This window comes from Copidosoma floridanum, unplaced genomic scaffold (assembly GCF_036245765.1).
Source record: "Copidosoma floridanum isolate Cflo_tuat_1 unplaced genomic scaffold, Cflo_Japanese_pri ptg000004l, whole genome shotgun sequence".
In the NCBI taxonomy this organism is placed as follows: domain Eukaryota; kingdom Metazoa; phylum Arthropoda; class Insecta; order Hymenoptera; family Encyrtidae; genus Copidosoma; species Copidosoma floridanum.
The window spans coordinates 25,309,185-25,326,172 of NW_028321881.1; the positions used below are offsets into that span (position 1 = coordinate 25,309,185).

At 33.0% G+C, this 16,988-nt stretch overlaps 1 long non-coding RNA gene across 1 annotated transcript in view; it reads right to left on the reverse strand.

The window, feature by feature from the left end:
• Nucleotides 1–865: 865 nt before the first annotated feature.
• LOC106642097 (uncharacterized) overlaps nt 866–16,988 on the reverse strand; it is a 114,082-nt gene continuing 97,959 nt past the window's right edge. Inside the window, exon 3 of the long non-coding RNA XR_016293314.1 lies at nt 866–973. This is a non-coding gene — a long non-coding RNA (uncharacterized LOC106642097). The remainder of the gene's footprint in view (nt 974–16,988) is intronic.

Sequence of the window (16,988 nt, forward strand, 5' to 3'; positions counted from 1 at the left end):
TGTATTAAGACATCTTTTATCAAGTAAGTCAGTTACATGCGTATCGAAAAAAAAAATTGAATTCAGTACAATAATTAAACTAAACACATGACAAATGATAAATTTTTATCAAACATATTTAGTATGAATGTGCAAGTGGGTAATAAATAGTAACGATAAGATAAGCTCATGATTATTATTTTTTCTACTCCGATTGTCAAGTATACTCATGGTTTGTAAGGGACTTATTCTTTTATTCACAAATTAGTAACAAATTCTTAAGCACTGTTGTTAGCTCGTGAAAACGTATTAATCAATCTTTAATTATTATTATTCAGTTAACTATTTGCTTGTATAAAAAAAAGTCTACTATTATATTAATAATACCTATTTTATGTTGGATTTGATAGTGGGAGAGAAAATTCAAGCATCAGCTAAAATGTGTGGATTTTGAATACATACTAGTTAATACTGTTATTTTTTTTTAATACGAATTTTAACATCTAAGAAACTAATGCATTATTATTGTTACAATGATTCTAATCAGCTGAGACAATATAGTTCATAATTTAAAGAACTTAAATCTATTTGATGTGGCTTATCACTCTCGTACTATCCGTTTTTCTGACATAAGACTATTATACCTGAAAACATTAAGTAGCACGCTAAATATGTACACCTATAAATACAAATGTGTTTATATACGTGCTGAGCTTAGCTTCTAGTTACAGGCTTCCAACACGTAATATATTCTTTTTTTTGCTTAACACCCTTGGAATTACCGTAAAAAAAAAATATTCAAATAACTTGCATCTAGTTTTGTAGCATGTGGCTTTTTTTTGAGCCTAAAAACCTAAGACTTTTACTTACCGCACATGTAGACGAAGTGCTTCTTTTTTTGAACCCACATTTTTGGACCTCTGTATCATCAATTCTATCTTGCCTATCTATTCTTTGATTACCTTCTTTTATTACATCAAGTGGATACAGATGCCTATAAAAACGATGTCTATTAGATTTATCAAAATTAAAATTTTAATGAATCATTAATCGTAAAAAAATTTCTAGTTTTTATACTTTAACAAGATATCTAGTAATATCTTATACTTTAAAATTTAGTGACAAACGTTCATTTAATTGTTTGTTAAAAAAAAAGTAATTTAAAAGTGCATGTGATAAATCATTATTCTACTTTATTTATTTTTTTTTTTTAAGCCATTAGCTCGTACGGATCGAGACAAGTGGCTCCAAAATCAAATGAACACACCCACACACAGACACGCATATTTATTCTCTATTATGTATAAAATAGAAACCATTTAACCAAGTACGTGTACTATTTAGAACCTATGATTTTTGTGTATAGATAATATACATTAATATTTCACAGAGAAAGTATCAGTGTTTTTGACTGCGGAAGAAAACTTAATGTAACCGTATCAGCTTACCGTCACTGAAACTAACGTCAGGGGTTGCCTAGTAGGTGGTGGGCTAAAGTTGGGTGGCGCCTGATTTGAAAATAGAAGCCGCATAAAAAAAAATTAAAATCTGATTTATTTGGTAATCCAGTAACTCGATCAGTCGGAATAATTATATTCACGCTGATAATATATTTATCAATTGATTTTTATTTATTTCTCATTCAAAATTATGCATTATAATAAAAAAAAAAATGAACAATTATAATTGCGTAAGTTAATAAGAAATTCTGTGCAATAGCTTTACCGCAGCAGTCCTCGAGTGCCACACGTCTAGTTTTTAGAACAAGGGCACTGAGCTTTTTATTGTATCATAAAAAATGCAAAACTGAAGCACAAATGACCTTGGTTGTCCTAGAGAGTATACACTGTACAGTAAAAATTATGATAAGAACCTTTTTATAATAATATAATACAACATTGAAAGAATATTAACTTGAAATGGTCCAGAACAAGAATAGTCTTATTTCTGAAAAAGTGAGTTTGTGAGTACTTAGATGGTAGCCTTCAGAAACACTTTTTTTCACTGTTTAAGTATTTATATGTTTATCATTTAACACTAATTTTCTACCTAATAAATGGTTCTGTCTGTGCTATTAGAAACATTGTATATGGGCGGGCTATGTGTGTAACGACAACGTGACTGAGTGTACAGGCAGGCAAACGAGAGCGTGCGTGAGAGTAGTATATAGCGAGCAAGCACACGAGTAAGAAGTTACCTGTAATAGCGCATTGACCTACACGTAGCACTATCATTCATATGAAAGGGAGTATTGAATCAACTGGCATCGAAGCCAGTTCAACGAACCAAATCGACGATGAACTTATTCATTGAACACAAATTCACAACAGTTGGCGACGAGGCCAGTAGGAACAAGTGAATAGTTTCGTTTGAATTCTCGTCGACGGTTAGGTGCAGTCACTTTTTTTGGTGGGAGAGTGCAAGTTATGCTTATAAAATGAAGTATCTCGAGAAATTTTTCTCCAACTTTACAGATAATAATATTGATGTGAAGTACAAAAAGCATCGATAACGGAAGAGCAGTTGAGAAACATCGGCAAAAAAGCCGATAAAGTTACAAGTAAAATGTCTACCTTTGGAGCATCATTTTAATACTAGTTTTTATGCCAGGTGAGTCCAAATGGAAGAGATAGCTACAAAGATTTAAAGGAGCTTTTGCCATCATGAAAGTTACGGACGATAAGTTATAAGCTACCTACTTGTTTTATTACGTAGGAGAAAAGGCTTACGATGTGCTGTGCAATACATTTGGCGATGTGACGGTGTCAACAAAGAAGTACGATGAGTTGACCGATAAGCTAAAAGAAATTAATGCTTCAATGAAATTAGAAATTACTAAAAATTTTAAGTTTATTCTGTATTTTAAAGAACATATCAAAAATATTTTTAAAAAAAAGTTAATAACAAATTTAGAATATGCAATAATATATATTCCAAAAGGCATTGTTGACTATTACTAAGCGTTAAAAAAAATTTTAAAAAAAGTTTAAAGCTACTTGTGAATATTCACCTTAATGTAAAAAGCAGAGTATTAAATGTGTAATCAATAACTTTTTGAAGAATACAACATGACAATACAAATTATGCGAAATATAAAAGTGTTATGCCGCTCTTATATTGGATAACGTGACCATATAAAGAGTTGCATAATAGTCCAACAAACACAACATTAAATAACTCATTACACATATTAAAATGCTCAAGTATACTGACAATGTAATGAATAAGCTCATTTTAATTTGCGAACTAGGACGCTTTTTTCCCCACTTGAATAACTTATGCATTTTTTTAAACTAACGTCACTGAATAAGGGTACACGATATAAATAGTTGTCTACTACAATAACTAACTGTTAGAGGAAATAACCGACTGAAATTACGTTTGTTTGTTATAAATTCTATGAGCCTTATTAAAACTACAGTTAGTCGCGTATCTGATAGAAATCGTACTTTAACATTAATTTTTAGATATTATTTTGTTTTAATACATTCTGATCTTCAATGACGTTTATTTTAACCAACGCATGATTACTATCGTAATAATTTTTTTATTGGAGCTTTTATTTTAATTCTTATTTTTCTATCGCTTTGACAGAATAAGATATTATTATCTTTTTTTTATGTTTAAAAAATAATTGTTCGTATAAACATTGAAACCAACATCCTTAGTAGATGTTTTTTTTCTAAAAAATATCAGTACAATGATATGTTTACAAACAGAGGTATTGAAGCGTCTTTAAACCACACCACATCAATGATTGCTTTAGTAAAGCATGACTTAATAGGACACTGTCTATTACACCTTCTTTTTACCGTACTTTAGCTTTCATGAATTAAATCAAAATATCACCAACAACTAACTACACTAACAACTATAAGTAAAATGTTTGAAAAAAATATGTAGTCTTCAATATTAATTTTTATTAAGATGATTGAGAATTCTTATTCTAACATGTGAATGTTAAATGTAAATAAGATTATTGACCAGCAACTCCTAAGACACCAGAAAGATAATTTTAAAGGTAAGATTTTGACCTTGAAAGTTTGTTATATTTTTGTCATTTTGAGGATTTGTTTTCCTAAGATGCAACCACCCTGTTATAATTTTTATCCATGGGTTTAATTGGAATCAATAAATCCAAAACTTCTTACGAACGATTTTTGATGTAAAACTTTGAACATTGAAAATCTCCTGTATCTCACAACTTCTAGGAGTGGCTTAGATAAGGTGCAAGCAAACAAAAGCACTGTTTAGATTGTTAGCATTAACTGCTACACTGCATAGAGCTTCTTCGATACTTGGCTTACCACTTCTGGCATCTAGAACGTAACCATCTCTTGACGCTGGGTATTATTAGGTCCATGTTCAAACAGTCCACAGAAGATCTTCACGCTTTGCTCCATATCTCGAGCACCATCAAGACCAACTTGGATCTGTCAACTATACAAGCCTGAAAGAACGGGTTGGAGGAAGCTAACCTGAAGCGAGAGATTAATTTAGCAACCTTTGCCATCCTGGTGGCGTCTCTTTATTACTACTGTTGTGCTATTTACGTAAAACTGCAATCTTAACAGTTGCCTGGAACTTTTGCATCGTAACAACTTATAAAAGCTTTCTAACCTGCCCCATCTCTCATGGCGCTGATTATAGTATTCACTGGACTATACATCAGGATTGGATCATGACTGCCAAGAAGTACATTGTGTACCGTGAAAAGCTTTGCTTTAACTAATTTAAGTGGGTAGTCCCTCAGCAACGTTTTTTTAAGGTCTGTCTGCCACCGTAGCCTTCTGCACGACACATAAAAGTGTTACGTGGAAGGTCAGAAAAACAATATTTCAAAGAAATGGGCCAAGAATAAGAACAAAATCTCACTGTGAAGTTGATGTCAAAATCCGTAAACACTAACAATAGTTATTCCTGCTTCTAATCACACTTGCACACCTTAGCAATAGCCAGGGTTGCACAGTGCTCTTCAGAGCACTTTTCAGTACATTATTTAAGGTCACTGTCTTGTCAGGGTGAATCTTTCACCGATCCGCCGGATACTCGTCACTCATCAAGCACTATCCTTGTCTGCTTAACTGAATGAGACCAGGCTTGATCAGGGCAGATAAGACGTTGTGTGGCTCCTTTTAAAGCAGGACTCTCTCTATTTCCTTGGTGACAGTTTTTAGAGTACCCAGGCCTCCTTAAAATTTCTAAAAACTTGCCTTAGTCAGAACCTAGATATGGCCATCAAGTACTTTTGCTTCATGAACGAAAACGTCACACAAGAGTATGTGAGGCCGTTGCCCGACGTGCTGGCCTCTGCCTTGACAGTTCCAGTATACTACATCACGCACCCCGGCAGTTGGCAACGCAGAGATCAGTCATCAAAGCTGTGTGTCATCTTTAATACCTCGTACGTGATAGTACTGGAGCTAAGTAGGACATTCCTTATATGCGTTAATTTGAGCCAGGAACGTCTCTTGACGAAGTAACTCTCTCTGCCTTAGCGTGGCAGTCACTGCCAAAGCATTATTTCTGGATGTATCTCAAGGCGTTTGTTCTTACTTATGCAGTTCTTCAGGTCAGTAAATGGCTTGACCACTTCACACTGACCAATGAGAAGTAGTATCCTTCGATTTTTTGTGGCACATGGGCTCAGGATCGTCTAAAAAATAACTAAAAGTGTTGCAGATATACTTACTCTAGAGTTTGAAATGAGAATCAAGGTTTTTCTTATCATGATAGTCATCTATGTCTCACTTAATAAGAAAATGTTAAGCATTCAAAAGCTTTTTTATTCTGCTTGGTTACAGTAATTTAAAGTTACAACTTAGATATTTAATAAATACAGTAGGATACATACATATTTTCATGTATTTTTTTTCGATGTGTCTTTTACTGTTTACGAGATATAGGACTTGAAAAGTTTTTAACAAGTTTTCCAGTATAATGCTGATTGTTTTACAGACTTATTAATATATTTTTCAAGAAAAGTTGTAATAGTAGTAATTCTAAAGCGATCATTATGCGAGGCCTAATCATTATCCACAAACTTTTAAGTACAATTATTGTATGAAAAGTCTCGTTTTTATTTTGTTGTCAACTCTCTTTGCTTATGTATGAAGCAAATAGTTGTTAGTTTTTGTTATATACATATAAGAACCAAAGTTTAAATAAAGTACTAAATAAACATCTGAAAACATACTTTCTTTCGTTATGTAGAAAGTCAAGAATACAAGTATAATTATACTGAAGGATGAAAAAGTTGATGGACTGGAGACTTAAGTTAGATAAAGGAAACGCTGATAAGAAGCAAGTGTTCTAGGAATTGCAAAATATGTCTTGTTTAACTTGATTTTTCTGTATATTAGTAATTTCTGAGCCCTGATGTGCTAATGCATCATTAAACTCACTGTGCAAATAAAATTAGCTGCAGATAAAAGTCTGCATTTTTTATTAAGCACAGAAGCACCACAATATGGAAGTTTGTAACTAGGTCACTTGATTACTGGCACGCTAGCGCTGCTTATCGTAACAAACATATTGTGCTTCATATTTAGTTAGCAGCACGTTCTTTCACTACTGAAAAATTGGGTCCTTAGTGAGCAGTCAGCAGCAGTACTTTATCTCACTGCTGCTTATTTAGCAAGTGGCGTTTTCAGTTGTAGTGCTACAAGTTTGGTGAGTTAATATTAGCTCAACTATAAGTACCATTAATTTTACATAAATTAAAATATTTATTAAACAGAATAAAGAAAAACAGTAAATTAGAAAAATTCTAGCAGAATCGTGGAAAGAAAAAAAAATCAAGCTCAGCAAATTCACAGCTCTTTCAATAAAGCTGTTCGACGAAAATGTAGCATTAGACGAAAATACTGCTGTTGACTAATCATCAAAGTCCTACGTAGTACTGCAAAAAAGGGCTGCTTACCGAATTTAAAGCATACAGTACGCATTGCGATCGGCAGTCTTACCTTGGCAGCTGTCAAGTGACCCATACAAGCATCTGAACCTTATAACATACAAAAGCTCATACGAAAGACTGAGCTTTGAAATCAATTTCTTTTATAGCTCGTTGATTATTACTATACTGACTAATGTCTTTTCGTATTTCTCATCATTATGTGCACAGAAGAAGGTACAATACTTTTCTTAAGGTTTAGTTTTATCGTTTTTTTAAATTTTATAAGAATTTTTGTATTTGGCTCAACATAGACGTAAACTGCATGCAAGCGTATGTGATTCAAATACTATAGTGACTCTGCTTTGTAATCAAAATAGTTCAAGCGCACTTGTCTACATTTGCTGTGTTAATTGATGTACTGTCATGATATGATCCAATCTGCGCTTACCGTATATGGGACGTTCTTTTACAAACCGGACAGATTTTGACAAAAATTAACATTCACATCGTCAATTTGGTTGGAATTTTTTTCACATTTTTTATATCGAAAAAAAAGGAATACGTATTTTTTTTTTTTTTTTTTTTTCCAACTTTATGAAAAATAGAAGTGATCAAAAATTTGAGAATTTGATGATTTTTTCCTCAGAGACTCAATTTAAAAAATTCATAACTTCAGTTCTAGTTGAGCTACAATCAATATTTTTTTTTCATTTTTAAGGTAACAAAATGAGCTTTAAGAAAAAAATTGTTACACAAATAATTATAGACAAATTTATATTGTTATATGCAATTGAAATGTTTTAACCAATTTTTAACAATTGCTCCACCTTCGTAACTATTTTTTAATATAACCATCGTATTCTACGACAAATTCCCTGTCGAAAACGTATATTTTTTTACTGAGGAAATTATAATAGGTATTGGAAATAAATTTATTTATGTAGTGCGGTACGTCTTATCGAAGGGCGCATTCTATCGCACGCCTCATTTTCTTGCTTTATATTATTGTTTTTTCTCATATAAATTATTATTTGCTATTTTCAAATAAATAATATTAAATAGCGAATAAAATTAATGCATAAATAAATGGAAAAAATCAATAAATAAATAACATTATTGTAACAAATAAATACTTTTATTTAGTAAGATTTCAATACAATACTATAAATCAATAGGTTCTTCGTTCTAAGTTACATTGTCCAATATTTACAGTCACTCTTATACTATAGATACTATCTTATATACGAATATAATTATATACTTGTATAATTTGTGTATACGTTTTGTTCATTTAAAAATTTTTACAACAGTTTTTTTTTCATGCAATGAGAATTGCTTTGCTTCTTATTCTTGGGTAGAAATTGGAACAATAGAATGATACATTAAAGTGCCTTTTATTGTTTTTGCTTCTTGAAAACGCGTTGATAATCTTTTTTCTTCTTCTTCATAATTATTATTAGTGAAATATCGACACGCTATATTTGGTAGAGCTTCAGACGCCCAGTTAAACAACTCTATCAGTATGTGGATAGGATTATTTACTCTCTGAAGACTAGCTCTAGCAGCAAGTCGTTTTAACGTTTCACCTACTCCATCACATGGTCCTTTACCATGTGAAGTTGGAAAAAAGTGCCACTCAGCTGCTATTCCAAAATCAGCCTTATGATGAGTAAGATTGATAGAATTTTTTTTGTTTTCATATTGTCCACTTGCACCATCAGAAAAATATATTATCTTATTTATGACTTTTAAATTTCTTTTAATAAACTCTACGCTTTGTTTTCAAAAGAGATGAACAGCAATAGTATTGTGACGTAAACATTCAGAAATAGAAATGAAACTTTTGATTTTTAACTCATCTTTGTCATCTTTATAATATATTAAAAACGGATGTATTGTTACCTGATCATTATTCCAATAGATACCTTAACAGTATTTTTAATTATAAAGGCATAATTTTCAGAAAAACCACAAATCACAATGCACTCATTTTTTATTAACTTTGTTTTCGGTTTATTTAAAACTTCTCTTTGTTTATTGACTAAGACAGAATGTAGCAGTAATTTACTTAACCCGTTGTTTAAAAACTCTAAGAATTCATCAACACTGCATAATAAGGTTTGCAATGAAGTTTTTTTCAGGTGTAACCCATTGTTTGTATTAAATACTGTCGATTAATTTCTCTTCAAAATTCTGTTCTAACTGCTCCATAACATTACTTAAACCAGGACACTTAGCACACGATCCCAAAACACAGTTAGCTGATGACACATCACACACCATCTGATCCAAACAATCATGTTAAGATCGTGCAAGAAAATAACGCGTGCGATAGAATGCGCCCTTCGATAAGACGTACCGCACTACATAAATTAATTTATTTCCAATACTTATTATAATTTTCCCAGTAAACAAGTATACGTTTTCGACAGAAAATTTGTTGTATAATAAGATGGTAACATTGGTTTAAGCATTTCAATTGTTTATAACAATATAAATGTGTTCATAGTTATTTATGTAACAATTTTTTTCTTAAAGCTCATTTTGTTACCTTTGAAATGAAAAAAAAAATTGATTGTAGCTCAAATAGAACTAAGGTTATGAATTTTCGAAATTAAGTCTCTGAGGCAAAAATCATCAAATTTTGAAATTTTCGATCACTTCTATTTTTCACAAAATTGGTTTAAAAAAAAAAAATACGTATCCCTTTTCTTTTAATATAGAACATGTGAAAAAAATTATAACCAAATCGACAATGTGATTGTCAGAAAGGTGTTCGATTTGTAAAAGAACGTCCCATATCTGCCATGTGCGTCTCTTGCATACCAGTTAGGGATTGCGGGCAGTTTTTGGCATAATAACAGCAAAAACTTACTTGAACAATGATTTATGGCAACAAAAACATAATTTATAATGGTAAATTACTGTCCAATGTAAAAAAAAAACAATTATATAGGCTTTGAGGTTCATAACTCAACCTGACAAACATTTTTTAAGTAAAAGTAAATTAGTGACAATAGATACTTGTTTACTATAGATGTGATCCGTTTTTTACAGAAGATGGGGCTTGTTATTAACAAACAGGTTCAATTACCACCGCGTTTTTTTTTATGAACTAAACAGACTTTTTTTTTCTTTTTACCATTCATTAAATATTTTACTAAACACACTTCTGATGTATAAGAGTTTATCTTGAATTAGTTCTCTTATTATTAAACCCAATAACCTAATAATTCCTTCTCTTCTGTTAAAAGCCACTATGTTTTTGAGAGACAGGTAATGCAAAAGAGGGGGTACATACCATCCCTGTAGTGTTCGCACTCTGTGCTTGCGCGAAAAGGAGTCATTTTATATCCCAAAAGGAGTCATAGTGTATCCCTTGTAAATTAAATATATTAAGTGATGTACTGTTTAATAAGAAATTTTTATCAGAACTTTAATTTTTATTATTTAATAAAGTCAGACTTATTAGTCTGCATACACACCTATTTAATTTTTTTTGCAACTATTTACAAAGCACTTCGAAATAAAACACTTAGAATCTTATTTTTTCGAAGATTACATCAATAAAAAGAACACAATAGTAAAGAGCTTATATTAACTATTTTTATTAACAGTTTTTGTCAATACAGTGTTTTAATAAAAACAAAACAAGGTTTTCAAGATCATGTAAATGGTTAAGAATGGCCCACATTCCCGTAAAGTTATATGTTTGTGCCTATCGGTAGGAACAAACTGTGTGAAGTTCTATGCTCAAATTGTATTTTAACTTAAGAATGCTGAGTATGAAAAAATAATTTTTGTCTTTTTATACTTCTATCCATAGTAAGCAATTTACTATTATTCTTAAGAGCATGAAGTATAATTAATGTAACATACTGGTGTGTTTATTGCACGTTTGTACCTCAGTGGTGACTATTTTTTATTTTTATGTTATTGAGTAACGTTTAGGACCAACGGGTACGCATTATGATAGCTAATTATTTTGCCGTGCTTTGTACCCACGGTCATAATAACTTTTATAAAATAAACAGAGTAGCTAAGAGTAATATAATATGGCTCAAATGACCTTAGAAGAGTATTATTTCTGTAGTAAATATTCATTCTAATAATAACAAGTGTATAGTTATTCACGGCCCTTGTATAAAAATTATTTACTACACCATAGCACCAAGTAACAAGTGGTTATTAAGTGTTTGCACATGCCCAAAACTACACTCAGAGCCCTCAGTGAGTAAAAGAATAGGAACTAGCATAAAAAACGTAAAAAATACGATAAGAAACGTTGTAAACAAAATAAACTACTGTTCATAGAGGAATATTGATATATTTTATAAGTTCTAATACTATTGTTTAAAATTCAACGTCTCCATCGGGTTTTGTTGGGCGCATTAAATGAAATATAGACCGCCTTAGCTAACTGCATTGTATTTAGAAGTCTTTAGCGTGTGACTATGGGACTAGATGTATGCGTGTGTGTATTCATGGGTGAGAGTGTAGCTCTGCGTTACGTGTGCACTGATATACGCGATGTGCGGAACAGTCTCTTTCGCACATGGCTAGCGGACAGACGTGTTTCATCGTCTTTGCTCCTGTAGCTCCTTTTCACGTGTTGCGCTGCCTACGCGTATACTGAGCATAACTCTACCATCTTTTTTTTTTTGGTTATTTGAACACCACTGTAAATTTAGTTTTATTACTTACCTCTCTGTTCACAACTAGTTTAATAGTTTTCATCTACTGCGATTGTTTTCTAATTCTATTTTTAAGTGATTCGATCCAATACGCTCAATAGTAATTTCTAGGTCATACGATACCTTTTATTATTTGCTTGAAAAAGTAATTTGGTTGTGTTTATTGTTGTGTAAAATAAGTGCAATGTTGTGGGTTATTTTATTCTAACACCTACTACGGTGCTCCTTCATTGCCCAACGTCCTTTTCCCAACCTGGTGTGCTCCCAGTCCCGGCAAAAAATGAACCAAAGACCAGGAGCTTTACTGGCCTTTGATCTTTTCATACTACTATATTTTGTTTTAAATAAATTTACCATAAGATGTAGCTGTTTTGTGCACAATCTAGGTGCAGTGACAGTATTTAATTTTCATTGGATGCATTACAACATTAACTTTTCGACGTATACATAAGTCTATAACGCTCCTTTTAAAAAGACCCGAAGCGCTAGAAAAGCTTATGCATCACATCAAATCATTTGGCTACCGACTTTCGATCTAATTCTTAGAACCTTATTCAAGCTGACGATCAAAGTAAGACATTTTCAACGACTCTTTTAAAAATATTTAGACCTGGTCGTGGGAGATTGGTGTACAGATGTATTAATTGTAAGACATTAGTCCAAAAATTTTCTTTTTTATCTGCTTTTAAATAAAAAAAATATGAACCCTCAAACTTAAGACTTTTAAAAACTATTTTCTTAAAATAAATAATTTCCAACACTAGTTTTACTAGTTAAATAATTTTGTTTGAACATATAGCTGGGCACATATAATAAACCTTAACGTTTTACGTGGTTATTTAAACCAAATATCGTTGTTCATGATACTGTAATATAACTAAGTGTATCTGCCCTTCCATCTGTCATCTCTATGAAATGTAGACAAACTGACATGACGTTTGACAACTACCGTTTGAAATTTGTTGTGCCAGTTTTCGAATAAAATACTTTTTTTCTGGATCTTTACGTTGTCGAGCAATATCCATCAGCGTTTTTTCAAGTCGTTAGAAATTGATGTCAATACGTTGGGTAAAGTTGGATGAAAGAATTAAAAGTGCTCTGCCACTTAATATGCAGGAGTAAAAGTTAAGGCACAAAGCATGTCCACACTCACTTCAACTTATTAATAGTCAGGATTATTGTAAAGCCTTCGTAGACTTGCGTTCTGAGAAAGACCGGGTGGTTAAATTTGTTTTTAGATAAGAGCTTATGTGACACTTATTAAGCAATTGTTTTTTTTATACCTTATTGATCATAATACATCAAAATAATAGTACCTATCGAGAACCCTGTGGGCTCAATTATCCAACGCATTTTAATTCTTCTGTAACTTAAGATCGTATAAAGATGTGAGGTATGTATTCCACGCTGAATTTTATCACATGCGTAATAGCAAGGAGTCGAGACACTGCGACGATGCAATGCAACATTGAAAACCAATAGCTTTTTCTTTTTTCACGCAGTCAGCCTGTCGACGAACACGCTCCCACCCGTTTTCCTTTTGCTAAAAGAGATGTCTTTGTATTACTTACTTTGTATTGCTTTCTTTTTTATTTCATTACGTTTAAACCTTGAGATAGTAAGAACTGTGACTACTTAAGATTTGTTTAATAAACAGTTTTAACGAAAAGTAGAAAGACTCAGTTAACTCTTGTCCTATCGTCTTCATATTCACCTTTTCACCTAACAGGCTATGGGCCATATTTCAGTGTAGTGTGTGCAGGTGCTAGAACTATTATGGGCTGCTTTCTTTTTGTCTCTCTTCCCAGTGCAATCTTAAATCTTTTTTTGCCTCTCTTATTGCTCTCCAATTTTTTTAATGCTTTTCTCCCTTGCAAATAGTTGTGATGGCTGAGGCCACTGGTGGTGTGCAAGATGAGAAGCGATGTGTTCGAGGGGAGGGGAGCAAGCAGGGTGGTCTGAATTTCTCTAAGGGGATCGAAGCCTCGTTCTAAAAGGTGCCAGAGCTGATCGAGGATCGTAGGGGCCTTGCGTCCAGGCTGGGACAGAGCCAAGCAGCGAGTGCAACGCTAGGAGCTTAGGGTGGAGCTATCAATAAGCGGGATATTAAAAAGAATATTAGCAGCAGCAAGTACTGCAACAAATTGAATCTCCACGTTTACACTGGAAGTTATTTTCTTTTTTTCCCTAATGTTTGGTCATTGTTTTTTTTATCTCAAAAAACTTACGAGCTGATTTAAGAATCGTATAGTTAAGAAAGCCTACTTTAGTTTACAAAAATTAAGTTCTTTTCATTGATTGTCTCTTTGTTATTGTTTAAGAGTTCTTGGAACTCAAGAGCCTGCTCATGCTTGTTTTCGCGTGGGTTGGTTGAAATAATGACGGAGAAAATATGCTAGTGCCAACACAATTTGTTACTACTGAGAGGGACGCTTCAAAGTGGGGAGAGAAGACGTGTGCTGCAGCTACGGCTTGCGTTTGGTGCGTCCTCTCGCGTTATGACTTGGGACCAAGTAAATATAGTACACAATAACATTCAAAAGACCATTGCACATATGAAAGGACCTGCACATAAAAGCCAGAAAATATTAGACTTATTGAGTTTAATAGAAAAAAGTGCCAAAAAAATTCGATTTGTTCCTAAACAACAGCATATTCCAAATAAGAGTTTCAATAATGGAAAGATAAATTTTACTGGTACCTTACTTTATGGTGAGGTTAAAGATAAGAAAAGTAGGAACTTAGATTAGTTTGATAGCAAACTCAAAGACTTATAAGACAGAAAAGATAGCAGAAAAAAAAGATACATGATTTATGGTTTTATATTTTATATACCTTTTGATTTCATAAAATGAAACTTCAGAAACCTTAAAAGAAGATATCAAGGAAATTAGGAAGCCGATAGACCAGAAAAAGTACCAGCAGAGCTCCTAGATATTCATGACATTTAAGGCAGTTGTCTCCCAACTTAAAGAAGCCTTGGAGAAATAGAGAGAAGACAACAGGAGGATCCAAGAGGCACTTTAAACTAAGTTTGAGCAGCGTTTAGTCGCTGAACAAAGAAAGATAAAGGATCTTGAGCGAAAATTGGCCAGAAGTCGAAAACAAGAGATCAACAAAGTTACTACATCTTCCTCGGGACTTAACTTATGTAAGTAATTGATTTACTAAAAATCTGACTTAATCGACAGTTTGCTATTGTTTAAACACGGTACACCTAATGATAGTCTAAGGATAGAAGTCATCAATGAGGACAGTCTAGATTGCTGTAATTATTCCTGTACTAATACAACTAAACTACAATCATTTTTGAAACAATTGTTGTCAGAACTAAAAAGTAAAGAACTATTTGATGCAATTTATTAAAAATTAAAAGATACAATGACAATCACTCAAGAAAAAATAGAAGAAGATAAAGAACAGACCCTAAACGTTATAAGAGATAGATTTATCCCAGATTATTAAAACAGAGTACATCACATTAGTGACCCCTCAATAACGAGACAAAAAATAAATGATGTGAAAAAAAGTCGCATTAATAAGAACACGTAGTAAATACGTAACAAAACTCGTTCCGTTAGATTTGAACCTAAAAAGCAAAGTGCTACCAAGTTTTGTAAATGTTTTGATGGATTTATAAAAGATTTGAATCTCGTTAGTAAACCAAACAGTTTCCCAAAAGATGAGAAAATGGATAGTTTTTATCATGCAATTATCGATAGAGTACCAGACGTGAAAGTAGCAGAATTTAATAGGCTGTCTGAAAGTGAGGATGGCTTACCTTATAAGATACTAAGACAGTATATTCTGAAACAGGAGGCTAAAGGTTCACTTTCACAATAAATAATGGCTGCTGGAGGAAGTCAAATTGGGGAAAACACAGGATCGAGTCGAGGTGGAACTAGTGGCGCTAGACCAAGCCCAGATGGGGCAGGCTCTAAACCAGCTGTCACCGTAACTGCTGCAAATGCAGCCACCACCAGCATCCTGTATTATGAGTGCAACGATAACGGGCATTTTTTAAGAGACTGCCTGAGAAGAGGGCAGAATCTCAAGTACTGTTATACCTGCCAATGGTTTGTTCAGAACCTACGAGAACATATTGGGAGGTGCAAAGGTAACTCAAACCAAAGTAACAGTTGGAATTCTAAGAGCAAGAATAGTGGTGATAATAATAAAAATAATAGCAATAACAAACATAGTTATGAACGCAAAGATAAAAAACAGCATTCAAATCATAACAACAAGAAAGCCAAAATCGATAGTAAGAAACAAGGTTAAGAAGGTAAGATAATGTCAAATTACCCAGCTCTAATGCATAACGTGGTTTGTTTGCTGTTAACCCGGAAACTCTGCTCTCTACGCACACGGAGTAAATACTAGTTGACGGTTGCAATAATAACGAAATTGAGTTTGTACTACACTCAGGCGCTATGAAACATGTTGCTCATTTTAAACTTTATTTCAAAAACTTCAATGACTGTAAAACAGAACTGATTGAGCTCGTGAACAAAGATCTCTCTGTGAACTTGAAAGTAGTGAGAGAAGGGGGAGTTTTGAGTTAGAATAATTAAAATAAGATAGTCCTATAAGGCGCTTGCGAAAAACTTGCTGTTGCTTCACCGTTTTGCTGAGAGAGGCATGATTTTATACCTAGATATTACAAGGCTAGATACATTTGATCTACGTTGTAACGAGACTTTAATTTCTGGTGTCTACAAGAGTCCTTACAAGATCGTAGAGCTACGGGAAGATGGCCAGAGCATAGAAATTTATAATTATTTACATGGATGAATACTCAATATTGACAATGACACACCCAGTGAAAGCAAAAAGTGAAGCAGGACATTATCTGGATAATTTCGTGACGAGTGCACGAAACCTGCTGGGTTTTGATACAAATACGTGCTATCCTTAAACCAATCAAGGCACAGAGATTACAAGAGGCAAAATGGTAGAAGTTTTCTAGAGGTTTAAGGCAGAGCTTGAGCTGGCTCGTACAGACACTCCTCAGTACAATGGTAATTTAGAATGGCTTAATCAAACTTTGCAAAACAAGGTGCGAGCCTACATGTATAACTCTAAGCTTAAGGAGAACAGGTGCGAGGTTTAGCCCTGGGTAGTGCAGTATATACCTACAATCGGACACCACACTAGTCTAATAAAATGATAATCCCTTTAGAAAAGTTTGCACCCTGTTAGAAGATATATATATATATATATATATATATATATATATATATATATAACTTAAATCAGAGGATTTAGCTGTGTAGCGTTTATCATGATACAAGGGAACCCTGAAACAAAATTTGGCCCACCTAAAGATGAAAAATTTTATGAGATTCAAGACGTAAGATTCTATGAATAACTTGTATTCAGAGGTATCTGAGAAAAAGACAAGATCTCAAACTGGGATA